General features: G+C 33.1%; 1 protein-coding gene across 2 annotated transcripts in view; it reads right to left on the bottom strand.

The window, feature by feature from the left end:
* The window catches only part of Chi (LIM domain-binding protein 2 Chi), a 146,667-nt gene that overhangs the window by 94,862 nt on the left and 32,149 nt on the right, over positions 1-19,656 (bottom strand). The gene's annotated exons all lie outside the window — the stretch shown is intronic.

The following is a 19,656-nucleotide window of genomic DNA, read 5'->3' as shown; positions in this document are numbered from 1 at the left end:
CCCCGTTATACTTCGTGAAGATAGATCTTTTCATTGCTCCCACATGATTGGCCTCAGGGCCCAATTAATGAATCTAATGAGATAATTGATCGGGCTCACGTTAACGTGCGCATACATTCTCTCCCCCTCCCCCCGACACCCTCTTCCTCATACCCTCTCTCTCTTTCCTTTAAACATTATACACAGATATAACAGAACACATACACAAACACATATATATATGTGTATAGGTATCGTAAGTAAGACTGGACTCGATTTATCGGAACGCACGATCTCAAAGCTGTCGTATTTTTATCCAACGTGAAAGTAAAAGGATACACCTTTTCAAGAGAGGAAGAGAAAGAGAAAGAGAGTAAGAAAAAAAAAAATAATAAAAAAAGGAAAAAATTCTATAAAAAAAAAAGAAGAAAAAAAAATAGGGAAAAGTAAATCCCGTTATACGAAAACTTAAAACCCATTCGAGACCAGGACTTTTATAAAAAAAAAAAAAAATATATTGAAATAAAAGAAAAGGGTTGTAAATAAGAAAAAATATCAAAATTTATATTGACGATTAATAATTTTAAAATATAAAATAAAAAATAATAGAAGGGAGATATAACATTAATATAATATTAAAATAATATTTATATATTTCAATTAAATTTATTTTAATATAATTTCATTATATATTTTATTATTTTTATTATTATTATTATTATTATTTAATTATGTAATTTTAATTTTATTTTAAATAATTTCAATTTAAATTTATTTTAAATTTTAATTTTATTTTATTTAATTATTTTTTATTTTAATATAATATTAAATTATTATTATATTGAATTATATGAAATTATTTTATTTTAATATAATATTATAAAATAAATAATATTAAATAAAAATTAATACACAATTTAATAAAATATTAAATCAAAAATTCATTGATCTTGAATTATTAAACACGTGTATAAATATAATTTTCATTTAAATAAAAAAAAATATTAGAAATTATAAACAACAAAAATTTCATAAAGTTTATCCACGATTAATAATTATAAAAAAAAAAAAAAGAAAGAATTAATACCTAAATAAAAATCGAACGTTTAATTGAAACAAACGTAGAAAAAATATTATTGTCTCGAATAATCGTAAAAAGAACATGTGTAAAAACATTAACATTAACGTTTGAGAAATATTCATAAGATTTGTAAAAAGTTAACCTGTAAAATACGGTTAATGAGGTAGACGTTTCTCCTCCGTTGGTGAACGATGAGCCAGATTAACCACTTGCCGATCTTGGAATCGTTTACTCTGTACCGAGCATTCCTAAGGGCAAAATACCAACTTTTCAGTTGGCAATTTTCGTGCCAGACAACTGAAATTCCAAGCGTTCTCTAACGTGTACCACCATCTACCTATTTTGTTACGGCTTAGTTTAAGTCGCTAAAGAAGATCAACCCAAGATATTAGAACTCACTTACTATGATATGATTTTACAATACAAATTATTCTTTAAAGAATGTTACATTTTTTTTTTTTTTTTTTATTAACATATTGATATTTGATTACAAAATAAACACCAGTAATGCCAATTAATAATAATAATAATAATAATAATTGATATTTGATTTTATTTCATCAACCTGTTTATACGTTTTACCAATTACAATGACAAATCATTATTCAAAACTGTTTTTTTTTTTTTGGTTCAACAATAAATTTTTATTTAATATCTCAATAATGAATGATCAATTGAAAAATGTGTGTAGATTTTAAATTTATTTATACAAAAATAAGAAATAGTTGTATATACGTATTTTTAGTTAAATTAAAAACGAGAAACCGTAAAACAATTTTGACATTTCACGGAGGTGCAACAACATTTTATTGTATATTACAAATATTAAAAAAAAAAAATAATTAAAATAATAAATATAATTAATCCTAATCAATATTAAATATAACAAAACATTATAAAATATTAGAAACCATAAAACAACAATTTCAACATTTCACGGGGTGCAACAATATTTTATTGTATATTACATATATTAAAAAAAAAAATAATAAATATAATTAATTCCAATCAATATTAAATATAACAAAATATTATTAAATATTGCAAGAATATCAACAAATAAAATAATAATAAAAAGAAATATTGGAATAAAAAGCATTGAATGTTGAAATATAGCACACCTTTGTGACAGTATCGTTGGTAGTTTTAATTACTGGCCAATTAATTAAGATACCACCTGTTTTTCCTTTCTTCTTCTTCTTCTTCTTCTTATTCCTCATCCTCTTCGTTGTCGTCGTCTTCTTCTTCCTCTTTCGTCTTCCTCTTTCGTCTTCTTCTTCTTCCTCTTTCGTCTTCTTCTTCTTCTTCTTCTTCTTCTTTTCAACCTTATCGTTCCCGTTTTTTTTATTTACCCACCCACCGGGGGGTACTCGGAAGTAGCCACGCGGGGCCATTAGAGGCTCTAATGCAACCACCGTGGATACTACGAACGCCTCCTTTTACCTTTACCCAAGTGTCGGCGTTATCTCGTTAAGAAATTAACCGCGAATTAACGCCGTTTTACCGCGTAATTAGATGACCTCTAAAGATTACAACCTTCAAGTTAATTTCACGATAGCGTTTCACCACCTTTCCCTCTCCCCCTCCCCCTCCCTCCCTTCCCTCCCCCCTTCTTACTTCCCTTCTTCACTTCTTATCCTTCTTTTTCATTCTATCTTTACTTTACTTTACTTTACTTTACTTTAACCCTCTTCCACCCTACTTCTTCTTCTTCTTCTTCTTCTTCTTCTTCTTCTTCTTCTTCTTCTTCTTCTTCTTCTTCTTCTTCTTCTTCTTCTTCTTCTTCTCTTTTTCTCTTTTAGGTTCCTCTTCTTCTTCTTCTTTTTCTTCTTAAGGGAAAGAGAGAGGAGACTCGTTTCTTTGCCTCGAAGCGTTTACAAAAACGCATTTTCGATCATCATCGAAGATTCACATTCCTTTCTTGGCTAACGATATTTGATTTTCTCTTTCTTTACCTTAATCGATTTAATAAAATTATAATAATAATAATAATAATTGTTATTATAATGGAACCAATTTATTTTTTTATTATCAATTATTTTTAATCCTTTATCTTTTATAACACTTTATTATATTTATTTATGATTTTTATAATCGAATCATCATCATCATCTATCCTAATATTGTTCTTTTGTTGGTAATATTAAATAAAACAATAATTTTTTAATTGTCTAATCAAATGTAGACACTTCTTCTTTCTTTCCTTTTTTTTTTTTTTTTTTTTTTTTTAAATCAAATCCTATCTCATATTTTTATTATTATTACTATTTTTTCTTTGTATAACTTGAACATACACAAAGTTAAATATTTCTTTGTATACACGGTGTATATTATCTTATCGGCAATCGATACCTAAGACATTTTTTGAGTAATTAGTTAATGAAACACTCATCCGTACATATACTGATATAAGCTCTCATTGTATTAATGTGTATAAGCTTCGATGTATAAGCTTGTATTACTATCGGAAAAGCTCGTGTCGAATCTATACACCTATTGTACACCTATATACCTATCTACCTATGTTTGTAATTATTTTGTGAGACTGATGATACCAAACAGAATTTACAGCGATGATGATGATGATGATGTACGTGATGAATACCCATTGGTTCAGGTTATACATCCGCTTAAAATGAAAGTATCACCAGATTATGAGTAAAGTAAAATTTGATTCAAATTTTAACGTAGATCGATTCATTCATAACTATCGTATTGAATAAATATCGATTTGCAATTATATAATAACGTTAATGTTTTGTCCTTAAACCATATGAGACCCACTTGTGCACACCATTTGCACTATTATTATTATTATTATTATTAATTGGCATTAGGAACTCAAAAGTTCATTGCAGCAAATACCAAATCCCACCAGTGTTCTCGTCCTAGAGCTTGACACCTCCATTCGCGGTGTTCGTAGCCCATTTCTTTAAGATCCCGAAATAATATTGTCCTCCCATCTACGTCTCGGTCTACCCAGTGGTCTTTTCCCGTTGGTATACCGATCAGTATTTTATGCACCGTTCGATCCACCCCCATGCGCGCCACGTCACCTGCCCATCTTAATCGGCGTGATTTTACGATGTTAATGATGTCCGCTTTTGTTGTACAGTCGGTGTACTTCTACGTTATGGGGTTTTCTCCATTCACCCGTTTCCTCATCGCGTTTTGCACCGAACATTTTACAAACAACTTTATTCTCGGAGAGCCTAAATTTCTTTTGGGCCCGTAACGTAAGTGACACCACGTTTCGTTACCATAAAGGACTACCGGTAGGATGATTGTCCTGTATATTCTGATTTTCAAGCACCTAGGACAGCAACCGTGAGCTGAGTAATTTATTGACATTGTCTAAATTGATTATTTTCTTAAAATCTTCGTTTATCTCGTTCGTCTAATTTATGATCGATCCTAAATACCTAAAGTTGCTGACTCGTTTCGAAATTTCATCCCCGATGACCAAAGTTTCAGTATTAGGTACATTCTGTGTGTGTGTGTGTGTGAACCATATATTTGGTTTTATCCAGCCCCAATTCTTTTGTATTATCTATTAGTATTTTTATTAATTAATGACTTTTTATTGTCCCTTAACAAACCAATTATCATCCGTGTATGTCAACAGTTGTGTTGTCTTGTTGACAACTGCAAACCATCTTTACTTTTCTACAGTTCTTATACAGCAATACAATCAATTATTTTGAGTAAAGTAAAAAATCAATGGATGATTTAGGCTTGAAAAAAAAAAAGATGTTGAATAAAATGACACCATATAAGAAGGTATTACAGGAATGGTTCGTTTTTGGCTTTGCCAAAGACGAACGTAACACGCGTGTAATGTTCAAGCAAGCAAAAGAAAGAAAGAAAGAAAATGAAAAGAAGAAAAAGAAAGAGAGAGAGAGAGAGAGAGAGAGAGAGAGAGAGAGGAAGAAGAAAAGACAAGGGAGGATTCGTTGGCACGGATCCTAGCAAGAAATTTCACGGCACTTACCACCGTGGATTTATTAACGTCCCAACCATGGTTGGTGGGCACCACCTTTAAACGGAATGGCTGTTCTCTACTTTCGAAGGAATGAATTATCATCTTTCATTTTCGATCGATGAACAAGTCATCTATTTTTTTTTTTGGTTATTTTTCTTTATTTATCAACAATATATTATATTATTGTAATTTTAATATTGTATTAATATAATTTGTTGTTAATATTTGTTACAAAATAAAAAGAATTTTTTAATATTATTGTTGGTAGTGTATATCAACAAAAGATTTATATACTCTATCGATAAAATCTACTGAATTATTATTATTATTATTATTATTATTATTATTATTATTATTATTATTATTATTATTATTATATACAAAATTAAAAATTTTAATATTATTATATATATATAAATTATTTTAATTATAAATTATTATATTATATATAAATAAAATAAATTGTAATATTATTTTAAATTACCAAAAAAAAAGTAATATAAAATATTTTAATATACAGGGTGTTTCTTGGAACGGAAGCGGATAATAATTAATAATAATAATAATACTAATATAAATAATTAATATTAATAATAATTTTGAAAATGCATCGATGCACCTTCCAAATGCAAGATACTTTATATATATATATATATATATATATATATATATATATATTTTTTTTTATAATTTAGTTGAAAATTCAATAATTTATATCAAATATGTAAAACGACATCTTTGAAAGTTCTCCTTAATTTCTTATATAATGCTCCATTGTTTTTTATTCAACATAAATTTGACTTTTGTTAAAATCCTAACTAGAATAATAGAAATCTCAATGAAACATTCCGAAATTGTTAGAGGTACTCGTACCACAAAATCAAGCACGCATGTCCAAAATCGTAATTAACATTCCCGGGGTATTAATATGAGCAACGCCTCTATATGCACTGGCTACGATCAATCGTCGCCGACAGGTGGTGAACACGTAAGGGAGAATAGTGTGTGTTTCATGTTCACTTCACTGGCACCTTAAATGTTACCACTACAATCCACCACCCCCTCCTTGTGTTCATTGATAATAATAATTCTCAATAATTTTGAACATCAACGATGTCATTAAATACTAATTTTATTAACCGTTATTACAATTAATTATCCTTTGTTACATTCAACTAGAATATTGTATCAAAGAAATAAACTTTTGTTACAATTTATATTTTTTTATTTTAATTAAATATATATATATTTATTTAATATAATAATTATATTATATATAATATTTAATTTTTTATTATATATTTAATTTTAATATTTATATTTATTTTTTTATTAAATTTATATATTAATTAGAATATTATCAAAGAAATAAACTTTCGCGTTATTATATATATATATATATATATATATATATATATATATATATATATATATATATTTTATTATATATAAATTTATTTATTAAATATAATAATATTATATTAATATTAATATTTATTTTTTTTATTATATTTATATATTAATTATATTTTTTAATAATTTATATATAATAAATTAAGTAATATATATATATATATATATATATATATATATATATATATATATATATAATATAATATGTATGTAAATATTAATATATTATTATTATTATATTATTAATATATTAATTCATTTTTTTATTTTTAAATTTTAATCAATAAACTTTAACTTTTCGAATTACATTATTTGTATCTTTCATAATAAAATAATGTTGTTATCAAACAAAAGATTTGATATCAAACAACGAGATAATCTCAAAGATAATCATAAAACAATATTATTAACGATAATTTTTGAAAACGTGTTTGGAGATATAAATAAAAAAAAAAATTATACGAATTAAGGACTGATTAATACAAAAGTTTTAAACAAACGTTCAAAACGTAGGATTATTAAAATCAATTTTTTTTTTTTCTATAAAAATATCGACAGTTTGAAAACATGTCACTTACTCATTTGATGCTATTTCATCCCATGACTTATTTTGTTTTTTGTTTTTTTGTCATTCATATTTTAAAAAATCGTCCCACGAATTTGAAAAGAGTGAAAGAGAGAAAGTAAAAAAAAAAGAGAAAAAAGAAAAAAAAGAAAAAAGTGTCGAACATTTTTCCATTACCCAAATCCCGTCATTTATCCCAGCAATAATACGCAAAGGTAAACAATACACAGTTCGCTTGCAATTTTACAAATTTTACAACTGTTTTACAGTAACAGCAGCAGCAGCAGCAGCAGCCTGTTGTTTGGTTGTTGATTAACTGTGTTACGAACAAAAAAATTGGTTCGATAAATATCAACGATTTGACTTTCTTATTTCAAACGAATAATAAAACACACCTGTCCTAGAATCAAAAATACTTTTGTTTAAATTAACTTTCTATTGTATTTAAAATTACATTACGATCTATATTGTTTAAAAATGATATTGAAAAACTATCATTTTACATATCAGTAAAATTGTTCAAACGTCAATGTGATTTATTTCGAACGATTGACAATTTTTTAATACAATTTTTAATATAAATTTTTTATTTTTTGTACAATTAATGAATCATGGTATAATTTAAAAACCGTGTTATAGGAGGGTTACCTGTACCTTTATAATTTAATTATTATTAATATTATTATTAATATTATATATATACATATATATATCAATCCCATTATCAAACCCAAAGACTGTAATATTATTATTATTATTATTAATAATAATAATAATAATAATAATAATAATAATAATAATAATAATAAAATATTCATCAGTATACCTCACTCAAATACAATTTCTACAATTACAAATACACGCAAGCTTTCGAAACCTATGATGAAGGGAATAAACACCCTTGAATTACAACATCCACGTTTTATTTTATTTTATTTAATTTTTTATTATCAATCCTATTATCAGACCCATCGTCAATAAAAAAAAATTAATAATAATAATAATAATAATAATAATAATAACAATAATTATTATTACGTAAAATTGTATTGTACTATCGTTAACTTCTTCAATGAAAACAAATGTGTTAAGAAAAAACATATAAAAAAGGACAAATAAATGGAGGAAATAAAAAGAAACCACCATAGCATGTAAACTCCTTAAAACCTTTTTTTAGATCTTTCCATGACTATACTTAGGGTATTATTATAGTACAACGCGTGGTTTTATACAAGAAAGAAAGTTATTGGAAGACGTGGGTGCGTCTTTAAAGTTAATCTTATGAAAATGAGACTTAGCTTCGTGCACCGAGTACTACACGAGCCTCCTCTTCTTATTCTCCTTCACGAATATTCTCCCACAAGAAAAAAAAAAAAAAAAAAAATAAAAGGGGGTAGTAATAAAAAGAAACAAAACACAGGGTGAAAAGAAAACAAAATGAGTGTATATTCCATTAATCGTAAATTTACTAATGAAAAAAAAGAAAAGAACAGAAAAGACATTTATTTAAAAATAGGAGGTGAAAAGGGGTAGAAAAATTAAAAAAAAAAAAGGGTTGCAGTACAAGGTTTTCCTTTTTTTTCTTTTTTTGAAGGGTGAAAATGAAACCAAATGTAATTCGTAAATTTACCAATTCCAAATTACAAATACCAATGAAACCAAATTCGTAAAATTACTATTGAAAAAATAAGACACTTATTTAAAAAAAATAGGGGATGAAGAAAAGAATAGAAAAATTAAAAAAAAAAAAAAAATACAAATACAAATACAAATAAAGAAAAATTAGAAGAGAAGGTGAGATTTTCTAAACGCGAATTAGAACAAGTAAGTTTAAAAGTGTCTCTAGGTGAAAACACGTTGTCAGTTTCCTCCGGCTACAGATCTCTCAGAGATAATATCTGTATACTTCTCATAAGTATGTGGTAAATGTATATGTGTGTGTGTGTACGTGTACTTTGTGTATTTGTCACCTCATGACGTTTTCACAGGTGTAGTGTTCCTTAAATAGATCATGTGTACGAGAGAATGAATGAAAATAAAGTCATATATAGATGAGTGAGATTATTTGAATGATAATGAAATGAAACGATAAGAAATTAATGTATATACATATATACATACATATATGTATATATATATATATATATATGTGTTACGATATCTTACGATACTTCATTGAAGCATAACGAAAGATCGTGCCAGGTAATGAGCCTAACGTTACGAATCGTAACGAATGTTTCTAGTTGTCACAATCAATATTCCCGGTACAAGCATTTAAACCACACCTCCCATATGACAAAACTATAAAGCTGCTGTTCGTACGATGCGATACAGGTCGAATCGATCTCCAGTTTTAACTCAACGAACGAACGAACGAACGAATAAACGTTATACTACTTTGATTCATGTTAATACCTCACAACTGGGTTTAACATACGAAGAAAATCAAGCCAATATTAAATTCTGTCATTTGAACTATCATTCATTCTTTCTCACTAGAAATTTAGGGATCCTGTTAGTCAATATTTATCGACAACCCAAAGGATTAGATTTCTCGAAACTTGGTGCACAACTTCAAGAACCCCTCCTCGTCGTGTTCTCGCTATGTGAAATTAGAAACTATCAACATTCTGTATATGAAGGTATACCTAATGACTTATTGATTTCAAACTTTGTCAAATTATATATACATGTATAGAAATATACTAATTTTCTATTTCTAATTTTTGTAATAAAATTTCAGACGAATTTACAAAATAAAATAAAAACACAATGATGAATAACATTAAGAATAACATTAAGAAAAAAAAAGAAAAGAAAAATGAAGTTTCGTTAGATGATTAAAGAGGATTGAAACGGAGAACCACTGTCTGCGCTCGGGCGGGACTAGAGGGAGGACGAGCGAGGAAAAGGGAGAAAGAGAAAGAGAAAGAGCGAGAGAGAATGAGAGAGAGAGAGTGAGAGAGAGAGAGAAGGTTGGTTGGGTAGGAGTACCGTGAGGGGGAGAGTCGGATGGGACAGGAGGGAGGGACGGGGGTTGGTGCCAGGGTAGGTTTTGATCAATATCTCGCCCCCACCCCATACCACCACCCTTCGTGGCGGTACACCATTCCCCCACCAGAACCCCATCACCCGACCACCATGAATAACCAAGACCATATAGCGGCCTGCAGATTAAATACATCGTGGTACCATACGATCAAACTACCCACTACCACCACCACCAACACCATTGCCACCACTACCACCTACAACCCACCCTCCTCTCTTTACTTCTCCAACACCTCCAAAAGCCATCCCTTTAACGGTCAATGCTGTTTTCGACATCCTCGACATCCTCTTCCTCCACCTACTATTCGTCCTTCTTGTCTTCCTCTCATTCTACACTGTTGTCTCCTATAAGAACAACCGAATTGACGTATGCAACAAAGTATAACAAAAGAACAACAACGATGTACATTTGACGAAATCTCACCCCCATCCCTTCCCCCCTGGCCCAGAAACGTTGAAGAAAATCTACCACCGCATTCCGATCCTCCCCTTTTTCCCTACGAGACAGAAACCAACAGAGAAAAGAACCGGATACCCAACGACAGTCTCTCGATGCTACACCAAATCCCATGAGGTGTATCTATATATATATGATTTTGCAATACTTGTCTTATTTCTATCATCTTTTTAAATATTTTTATTTTTGCAAACATCTAGCAAGGTTAAATCGTCAGGTGTAATAATGATGGCATACCTTTAATCAAATATTCCAATGTAGAAAATGGAAATATAATCGTATGACAGAACAGAAGGTGTCAAAACATCTTGAAAAATAATCGCCTTGAGAGTTTGGTACAACGAACGATCGACCCTTTCCTGCTTCTATTAAGGGCTAATTTAGATGTAAGACATAGGGGGTTCAGTAAAAGCGAGGGAGTTGTCCCTTAAGGACAATACTTCTTCAATCTAACCGTTGACTTTGTGCTAGACACACACTCTCTCTCTCTCTCTCTTTTCTTTTCTTTTTTTCTTTCATTCCTTCGACTCTCGCGACCACGTCGTAGCCTTTGAGGAACCCGTTCAAAGGAAATAAAGCCTCGAATGACATTTCTGTTCTTCTCTTTCTATTTTTTTTTCTCTCTTTCTCTTTCTCTCTCTCTCTCGCTCTTTGTTTTACCGAAAAAAGAATGAACAATTTGTCTCTCGATTCACGAATTTTTGGTGATGATGGTAATAGTGTAGTGGTTAAAGTTAGGTTTACCACGATCTTTGCGATTCACAAAACCACGAAGAACTTCTTCCTTCTAGACACATTATTTTACTGCCAAACCAAACCAACCCCCTCCCTCCCTCCCTGCCTCCCTCCCTACCAACCTACGTTACCCTTATTACCATTATCGTATTTTTATTATGTCCGCGTATTAGCAAATGCTCGCTTCCCGTAATTGCTGCTCTTAGAGAAAGTATGAATGGTTTGAAAAGGCTACGGCGAATTACTTCCACCACAGCTTTGGACTCTAAGACTCTCTTTTTCTTTCTTCTTTTCTTTTTTCTTTTTTTTTTGTTTATTTTCCTAAAATCTAGGTCGGTGCAAAAAAAAAAAACGTTTTCACCAAGGGAAAATTTGTAATTCGTTTTTAACGTTGTGCAAAATAATGAAATAAAAATAAAACAGAGAGGGGAAAAAAATTAAAGGGGGAAAGGGTCTCTCTCTCTCTCTTTCTCTCTTTTTCTCTTTTTCTTTTTTTTTTTTTTTGGTTTTCCATCGAAACAGCAGATCTTTTAGAATCTCGTACGAGAAATCGTTCGAATCTTGCCAGGGACGAACAAGATATTCCTGCGACGCGGAATAGTTCAACATCTATAAAAACATAACCGACACGAAGAAACTAGTCTTCCTTCCTTCTTTCGTTCTAAGAGAAAGGAGAGTAGTTTCACTCGATTGGCAAGAAACTGCTCCAACTACTACTACCAACTAATAAGATCTTGGAAGTTTGAAAATCGAACACGATTTATAAAATATAAATATTACGTTTGAAATGAATCTAATTTTGTATATTAAGTTGCTTCAATTTTTCTCCTATCCTGTAAATTAACGTTAATCAAATTATAAACAATATGTAGGAAAAAAAAATATAGGTTTTTATACACGAATATACAATACTAGGACAAATTTGCGACATTAATTACAGATGACAATTTTGCTTTTTGTCATTTGGGTACCAATATTCTCGGTTAATACATCGTATTGTGTTTCGTAAACTATTGTAATTCATGCATGATTCTAATGTATATGGAAACTCTCATCAACTTAAATGTACACTAGTACACAATTACATTACCGTTTGTTATACGTACATGTGGTTTTGGGTTCAATGATACGCTTATAAACATCATTTTTTGATAATAACGTAAATTAATTAATACAGTTCACAATTCTAATGTTAGTGAACATTTTTGAATATCATCAACAATAAAAAAATGATTTTAATTTATAGTTGAATATTCAACAAAAGGAGTTAGAAAAGGGTTTTACCTTTATACAAACTAATCTCTTCCTATACCATCATGTGATCCCCCATTATTGAAATACTTCCTATATACTTACTTAGTACAACTATTTCCGTTTATAACCTTTAGAAGAAGCTATCGAGATAGCAGGATTTTAGGTTTGATTTTATTATATATCGAAGGTTACCACCCTACACACCGTTCATCTTGAAAATCACCATGAACTTCTTTGACTGATCATTGTTAGGAATTCAACAGAAGTTTACGAGTAAAAGAATTCAATATCGTAGTAGTGGCACGCGATTATGGGAGCCCAACTAACAACCAACCAACCAACCAACTACCAACCACCACCACCAACACCAACACCTTCTTCTTCTATTTGAATTACGAGCTTCCGAAGGAAGACTGGATTAGCAAACAGGTTTTTCTCAAGAGACGGGGAGGAACGCGTCAAACGGTCAATCGTACATTTCCGATTGAATAGGGAAATAAAAAAAGAAAGAAAAAAAAAAAAGAAAAAAGGTCTGCATAGAGGGAGTGAAGAGGAAAAGAAACGATTTATTCGAAATAAGGAAGAAAAGACGAGATGTGATGATGAGCTTTAGAGAAACGAGTTTCTTTTTTTGTTGTTGTTGTTGTTGCTGTATGTTTCCATAGATAATCAAACATCTCAAGCTAAGTGGTCACATAAAATTCTAATGGACAAGAAAAAAAAAACAAATTAACAGATCACTCTAAACGTTCAACAATTATTCAACATTTTTTTTTTTTTTTTTTTTTTTTATCAGAATTAGAGACTTATGAGTGTCATAAAAGAAAAAGCAAAAACCCATAAAGGACCAACCACTGTGTTAGCAAAACATTCACGAAAACGTTGATGCATCTGTAGGATTATTAACAAATATTCACCCCTTCCCCTTCCCCTTCCCCTATTGCTAGTAAGGATCACGAAGAATCTCAAGTCTTTTCGTAGAAGCCTTGGGTTCGTATAGATCCTCCCCCTTATCCTTTTGTTGTTGAGCCTAAGGAAGAAGAAGAAGAAGAAGAAAAAGAAGAAGGTGTAGGGTACCGGTAGCCACGAGCCACGAGCCAAGCAAACAGTCAGCCAACCAACCAGCCAACCAACCAACCAACCCAACCAACCAGCCAACACATCTCGCCGTTCGACGAGATCAAAAGTGATCCATCGCTTTAAGGTTGAGCCCAGGTTCGTTGGTTCGCGGCTACGCCGTTGCTACTCAGGATTCCAGTTCTTCCCTCTCCTACCCCCTTCGTTCCAGTACCGATCCCCGCACCCTCCACCACCACCAGCAACCCCACCCACCGCCGCTCTGCCTGGAACCTGTTCCACCCCTTCCCCTCTCCCCATCTCTATCCTTCTCTCGTATCTCTCGCTTCCTCCACCTCCACCTGCCCCCCCCTTTCCCCCTGGTTCATGCACACACACACACATTACACACACACGTATACATTCTCTTTCTCTCTTTTACTCAAACTCTACCTCGTTGGTGTCCCTCTGCCGTGTTCAAGAGAAAGAAAGAGAGACCAAAAGACGTAAGAGGAGTACGATGAGAGAGAAAGAGAGAGAGAGAAAGTGTCCGTGCACGCGCTGCCATTGTTTGCAGCGTGTGTCTCTCTAGCGTCCCTCACCACCACCACCTCCACTACACTACCACTACTATTATTATTACTAATACTATTTCACCTTTCTCTCTCTCTCTCTCTCTCACTTAGCTCTCCTCCAACCGACCGTCCCTTTTCCTACCCAGCCGTCGACCTTTTCTTTCGTTCACTTTTATTCTTCCCACCTATTCCTCCCAACCCGCTAGCGACTCCTTTTTTCTGACTGGTAGGATTTTTGCCTACGGGCAAACGGGGTCCCCCTCCTTCTCCTCCTCCTCCTCCTCCTCCTCCTCTAACCCCCCCCCCAGTTGCAGCAACAACAACTCTCGGACCATCGGAGTGAGTGTTGCGATTCTCGAGTATTCGCCGAAGTTAGAATCGAAGGTGGTAAGAAGATATGCAAGGTTACTGAAAGAAGGACGTAACTGGGGCGATGATCCTCACGAGCCCATCAGATCCACCACCACCAGTGTTCTATCCTTTCTCAGTTTTCTCTTTCACTGTTCTTCTCTCATTCTATCTTACTCACTCACTCATTCTCTCTCTTCTAGGTCCATTCTTTTTCATCCTTCACACCATCACAACTACTACCACCACCTTCTCTTTCTTCGTCTTCTTCTTCTTCTTCTTCTTCTTCTTCTTCCTTTGCCACGTCCTCTTCTTACAACACTTTTTGTACAGAAACTTAACCGTGTCTCTCCCATTTCTCTCTTTCTCTCATTCGCTCGTGCCAAGAGAAGACTACTACTACTATTACTAATACTACTACTACTACTACTCGTCGAGAAAAGACGTTACCAGGACAATGATCTCCACTAGAGAAGAAGATGATTCTTATTCTAATGCTATTTTACCCCCACCCCTTCTTCTTTTATACCTCCATAAACTAATCCTATATTATCCAAATGAAAAGTTCACAATGTTTAACAATATTGTTGTTGTTGTTGTAATCTCAATCTTATGGTCAATATATTTCATCCTATTAAATCCAATCAGATCATTTCTACGATTAATACAACAATAATAATTATAATAATAATGACAAGGAAGAATAAAATGAAATCATTCTTAATGAATATTAAATGAACAATTCGAAATACAATTCACAAATGAAACATCAATGAACAATTTGTGAGTATCCTTCTTCTCGTCTATATTCGTTCGGCATTTCTCGAAACTAAAATTCCAAGCTAACGTGGCCGTAACGTCGTCAATGTATTTGTGTATATATCGTGTGTATGTATATGTATGTGTGTGTGTTATGCGCGCGCGACTTGTGTAAACCAGTTTCGAGAGACGTTCTTCTTGCTTTTCGTAACGCACAGAGGAAGACAGTCGTCTTCCCTACGCGTTAGTGGAGGACCGAGGATTTTTTTTTATTTATTTTATTTATTTATTTATTAATATTATTATTATTATTGTTATTACTATTTCTTTTTTATTTTTTGTTTTAAGACGAGAGAAAAATAAACGAACACTTCTCAACGTATGACGGTCCTCGTTGTCGTCCTAAGAACATTAATAATTTTGTTTTGTTTTATGACACTTCATGACAACTGACACGAATTGACACTTGGTCAATATTGTAAAAAAAAAAAAAGCTTTGTTATTTATATTGTGTTGATAAACTTCTAACAAAGTAGCAGCAAGCAAGCAAGCAATGTGTTTAGGGGTATTTTTGAGTACGTGGCTGCGTTTGTTTGGCGCCAATGGTTTCTCATAAAGAGAGAGAGAGAGAGAGAGAGAAAGAGAAGAAATAAAGAAAAAGAAGGTTGGTAGGAAAGGTAGAAAGAAAGAAAGAAAGAAAGAAAGGAAAGCTAGAACGAGACGAGTCGAAGTAGAAAAAAGAAGGGTGAGTGAGTCTCGATGCAAGTTAGGTAGGCAAGGGATGGTGAAGAGACGAAAAAGGGAAAGAAAAAGACTAGAAAAAGGATGCCTGAACAAAATGAAAAAGAAAAGGCTAAGGAAATTTCAACAAAATGGTTGAAGTTGAGAGGCCTACATTTTCGAATAAAAACTTTCTTTCTTGATTATTTTTACGTTTTCTTTTCTTTTTTCTTTTTTTTTTTTTTCATCCTAATCCTCAACCACGTATATGGTTTCTTTTTTTCTTTCTTATGTTTCATACGATGACATTTTTATTTTATAAATTATATCGATAATATGATGATTCTATTGTCACATCTAACTAATGTTTTATTTTTAAATATGTAAATATATTCAATTATTATTTTATTTCATTCAAACGAACATGTACAACACATCAACACATTGTTTCCTTTGAATCCCATTAGATAATTCGATTAATTCCATAATAATTAATTAAATGAATTCTTACGAAAAGTCCGAGAATATTTTTTCATAATAAATATGACAAATCATAATTAGAAACTTGTTTAAGGTCTAAGGTTTATATGGAAACGTTTCCTCTAGTAAAGAGAGAACGATGGTAACAGCGGGGAAACGATGTCACCGGGACAACATCGTGAATTAAGCGACGACGTTGGAAATTAACCCCCTTTGAACCACCCTCTGGATTTACCCCAGGTGCTCGTCAGTGTCCGACCCTGAAGCCAAGAGCATCGTAAACTTGCTTGCTCGTTCGTTTTACTGGCGTAAGAGGGCTGCACGTTGAAATTCCGCATAGTTCTGCGCCAGAGCACAAAGAGGATGAGAGAGAGAGAGAGAGAGAGAGAGAACACCGAGTAAATATTAAAACAGAGAGAAAGATAAAGAGAAAAGAAAGAAGGAACAACAAAATATGAGATGGCTACAAAAAAAAAAGCCCCTGCAATGGATTTTCTTTATTCGTGTAATCAAAATACGATGAACTCTCGAACTTGCATTGTCAACCATGTAATTTTGATAACTCGAGAAAACAAATTACGAATTGAGAATAATAACTCCTTTCCTTCAACCCCCAACCTACCCCAAAAATCCCCAAACAACAAAACAATGTTTTGAAAGTGATATTCGTTTTAATATTTTAATGAAAGGATCTAAACCCCCAAAGCAATGTTGTTGCACAATGGCCGAAAATGAACGATGATCGACGACGACTGATGGATCTTTCGTATGGACCAATCGTTTATCTTGAACGCGTGGCACGAGTCAGAAGATACGATGGTTGGTTGTTCTTGTCTTGGAGTCATGGGACTGAGAAAGAGGTCGACTCATTCATTCCCTTTCCTTCCTTGAAATGTGACGCGATGGCAGGTAGGAGTACGAAAGGAAGGAAGGAAGGAAGGAAGGAAGAGAATGAATGAAGGAAGGAAGGAAGGAAGGATGTGAAGAAAGAGAGAGAAAGACAAAGTGGGTGGCTCTCTCGCGGAAATTATCGCCTAGACCGTATACGGCCCTGGAGAGTGCGTCATCCCCTTTAACCGGGGGATTGAATTTTTCCCCGACGTGGAGCAGCTCCTGGCACAGGGTGCGCACGACTCCGACGGCCTGCACCCATCCCCCGGAACCACCACCACCACCCACCCCCTTTCCAGCTCTCTCTCTCTCTCTCTCTCTCTCTCTCTCTCTCTCTCTCTCTCTTGCTGTACTCCTCGTTCGTTCTCCCCGTGGACAATAATTTTGCAATCGTCGCGCAGGGTTGCCCGTAGCAACTCTTCGCCATGGCCAAGGTACTCCTAGCAGGAACCGGCAATGAAATTGTCCAATTTCGAGCCGTGCACGATTCTAGAAGAGAAGGCAAAAAAAAAAAGGAAAAAAAAAAGAAGAAAGAAAAAAAAAGTACGAGAACTAGGGTGGGACGGGATACGGTGAAGGAGGAGGAGGAGGAAAAAAATAGAAAAAGAGAGGAATGAGGGGGGAGAATGAGAGACAGAAGAGAGGTAGAAACAGAGAGAAAGAGAGTGAGGAGAGAACGTAGAAAATTTTGCCTATCTTCTAGCGGTACTATTCGCGTTTAATGCTTCAGGCTATTGCGAGAGAGTCCTACCAGAGCAACCACGATTAAGAAGCATAGACGAAGAACTCTTCTCTCTCTCTCTCTCTCTACTCGTTCTTCTATTTCATCTAAACTTCTTAAAGGTTATCACGATCTAGATCTTTCGTAAAATCCTTGCTAAATCATGAGAATGTTAGTGACGTTGACACGAACTCTTCTCCTCCACTCCCTCAGGAAGAAACCTTATAGACATTTTTTGATGATCAAATTGTCATTTTAATGTAATCCTGATTGCTGTAAGATGCAAAGGGAATGATCAGGAAAAAAAACTAGACAAAAGGATCGAACAACTTATGCGTGATAAGGGATTTTAAGTAGGGTGGTGGTGGTGGGTGTCAGGTGAAGCAGTTGTAGAAGGGGTTCGTGTGTGTGTGGTGTGTATGTGTAGAGTTGAAAGCAGGAGAAGGATACGCTTCAAAAGGTAGCCGACGTGTTCGCTTTGACGGATCCTCTCGTGTCGCCCTGGCGACCAAGCGGATTAGAACCGGATCATCGCTACTCACACGAAACGAAGCGTTTCGTGAACCACCAACGTCATCGTCATCGTCGGTTCTTGCTATTGCTTTTAGCCTAGACCTAAAGACTTCAAAATTATCAAACAAAATCAACCCATGCAAATATAAAAGTACAATTAGGCTAACGTATTAATCTCGAAAGATATTTCTATTGATAAGATTAAACAGTTAATATAATTCTTATCGATAAGGAAACATCTTATTAAGATTAATGATCAGAAAATTTGATTAATGAAACTTACTCAACCGATAGGACATGAAGATACAAAACGAAATGCGATAGGAACACGTGACTGACCACGGTGTGCAAGGTCGGAAAGAACGGAAAGATGAACAAGACAACGATGTTCAATTAAACGAAGAGAATAATTGAAACGTACATTGAGATTACTTTAACACAATTGTGTATCTTGTTCTTTCTTTCCTCATTCCCATTCGACCCTATTACTTTTCGTGTTTTTTTATTTTCTATTTTCCTTGAATAATTCTATCGAAACACGCGATAGTTCGTATTACCAGAAACAGTGTGTTAGATGTGAACAGTTACTAGATAATCTAACGTATATTAGTTATGTAAATGTCTCATACGATTGGTAACCTTATAAAATGATCAAACACGTTTTCGACTTTCTGTTTTACTTGATCCAACTATCTCACTCACACACACACACACATATACACATTCTATTTCTTACGTCATAGTTTAGCAACAGAAGCAAAGTGAAAAGAGAGTCATCATATTATTTAGATCCCAACCGGATCGGTTGGTGAGAGTTAGTAAAGAACATATAATATAAAAGGTATAAATGATCGCGAAATCGTTTAGTAGCGGTACGACAAAAGCGTGGCACACGCCACGCACCTCCTCCTCGTCCGGTCGGTCGGTCGTCGTCGTCGTTGGTCGTAGTCGTCCTTATCCGTTTCAGGCTAAAGAGCTTAACGACCAGATTACAGGAGAGATCGTCGTACCAACAAAAGGGTGATGCTCGCCGATTTGACGTGGAACGCCCCGTACTATAAATGCATACCTTGCAT

This window comes from Polistes dominula, unplaced genomic scaffold (genome assembly GCF_049000335.1).
Source record: "Polistes dominula isolate Pdom_NZ unplaced genomic scaffold, Pdom_raw_medaka contig_25, whole genome shotgun sequence".
NCBI lineage: Eukaryota > Metazoa > Arthropoda > Insecta > Hymenoptera > Vespidae > Polistes > Polistes dominula.
This window is presented reverse-complemented; position numbering and strand designations above follow the sequence as displayed.